Source organism: Mus pahari, chromosome 4 (assembly GCF_900095145.1).
Source record: "Mus pahari chromosome 4, PAHARI_EIJ_v1.1, whole genome shotgun sequence".
In the NCBI taxonomy this organism is placed as follows: Eukaryota; Metazoa; Chordata; class Mammalia; order Rodentia; family Muridae; genus Mus; species Mus pahari.
The window spans coordinates 81,158,763-81,161,168 of NC_034593.1; positions in this window are offsets into that span (position 1 = coordinate 81,158,763).

Consider the following 2,406-nt stretch of genomic DNA (forward strand, 5'->3'; position numbering starts at 1 on the left):
TAGTTGGAGGGTTTCTAGCAGCGTTTGGTGTGGGTCTAGTAGTGTTTGACCCATGGTCAGGTTCGGAGAGCCTCTGTAAGAGATTTCTAAGTGCCCTCCACGCCTCTACTCTGGAATTCCCAAATTTGCCTTTCACGAAGCATCCCTACAATCACCACACAAAAATTATCATGTCATCTGCCTGGGAAAGCCCCTCCAAACATTTTCCAACCCAATACATTCTCATGGAGACGGTCAGGATTTTACTGAAGTCTCATGATAATTGTTCTCTCCTTAGTGGGGTCTTGCCTCGCAGTCATTTGAACATGTTTTCCTCCTTTATTTTCTTAGCAGGACTTGTAACCCTCTGAGATGGTCTAGGCTACATATTTCTCACTGTGTGATATTTTACTCTCCCCAAGATGCAAGCTCTAAGAGAACAGGGACCTTATGTGCTTTGTTGACGTCAATGTCATTAGCGGCATCTTGCATCAGTGGCTATTTAGTGACTCTGTAGAATGGGTGAGTAACCAATGAGTGTTAAGTTTCTTTTAATGGAGTCACTGTTCTCTGGCAGAAGGAAGTAACAGCTGATACTGAATACAGGAAAGATGCTTTTGGTTAGTACTGTGGAGTGTGGGAGATGATCGGCAAGTGACTCATATCTCAAAAGATCCTGCAAACATGGGCTTCTCTCTAGTCATCAGCAATCATTATGAACACCCCACTTCTCCCAAGTCTTTCAAGAATAGTCATAACGATGTCTGGTCAGTGGCAGATAGCATATAGGGCAGTGGTCCCATAAGATTATGATGGAGCTAAATGTTCATTGTTTAGTGATGAGTAATGTGTGTAAGGTACAAGGTCTCATTTATATGTTTCTGGTGACACTGGTATAAAAAGAGTCACCACAATGTCGGTCATGTAGAAGATAACACACTCAACTATATACTGTACATAACGCTTGGTAATTTTAATAAATGGCCATGTTACTGGTTTATGTATTTATTGTTGCCCACTATTTTGAAGTGTGCTCCTCCTATTTACAAAAATGGTTTACTGAGAGGCTAGAGAGATAACTCAGTGGTTAAGAGCTCTGGTTGTTCTTCTAGAGGACACAGGTTTGGCTCTTAGCACCCACATGGCAGCTCACAACCATCTGTAGCTCCAGTTCCAGATGCTCTCTTCTGGTGTTCAACAGCACCAGGTACATATGTGGTGTACAGACATATATGCAGGAAAAACACTCAGACATGTAAAATAATAAAAAAATTAGAAAAAGATAAAAAAATGTTTACTGAAAAATAATAGTATTTTACCAGCAACAGTTGCATACATTTCATGTGTGGAAAGCTTCTCAACTGCAAAATGAGGCCATATTCGGAGGACTGACCTGTACCACCTAGAGCTGTGTAAACTTGTAATCTGCCTCCCTGGTAAGAAATTATTCTTACACTTAGGTCTTAATAAAGGAAAAGCTATTTAGAAACAAATAAGCAATTAAGTCACTGCTGTCTGTGGCTAATCCAAAGAAACGCCAACCTTCAGTAGAGGATTTTACTAACTTATACACACCTTATGGTTATGCCTTTTACATGTATTGTCATCCTTAAGTCTCCATTAGGTCCCAGCCCCAGGTTACAATTTTAACAGGCACAGGAGACCACTTGGGCAGATGAGAAATTTACACAGCAGAGCTGTTGCCAGAATTATTTCTTAAGCACGCCAGTGTTGTTCTTTCCCAATAGTTGTTAGCCAGGATCATCTTGCCTACCTGTCGGAATTATGCTTTTCTTGATAAGAGGGCACAGGGAATTAAATGGCAGATCAGGACCTGATGGTTGTTGTGACCTTTGATGCCCAATGAGCTGCCAGTCAGTGGTGTGTTCTTTGGGGCTGGGCCTCATAATGGCTGTTCAGTCTTGGTGAACAAAGGTTTCCATTCCAGCACTGTAAATTTTGCTTAGCTCTCACAGGCCTGGCAGGCATTCTATTTATGTTTCAGGTATTTTGGAGGCAGCACTCCTTTAGCTAAATTCTACATTGCTTGATAACGGCTCCTTAGAAAAATCTATTGGTAAATCTTAAATAACATCAATTCTATTACTTTAGAATTTCTTCTAAATCAAACATCCTTTGATGTTTGCACAGTAGTAAATCATCCAAAACTTTTAAGTGACAAACAACTGTCTTTCTCGCTGGTGATTTGCCCCTTCTTATATTATGAGGAGACTTGGGAGGTAAATACTGTGCTTGTAGTTCTTCACGGTTAGATAGGTTTATAATTACTTTGCAAAACCCCTACATGAGCACTCTAACAGTGTAGGAATGCATTTCAACAGGGAGTGTTGGAGGTCAGAAGGCAGTAAGTGAGAAAGTGCTTCAAGAAAAACAAGAGAAGATAGTGGGAGAAAGAGAGGAGCAATT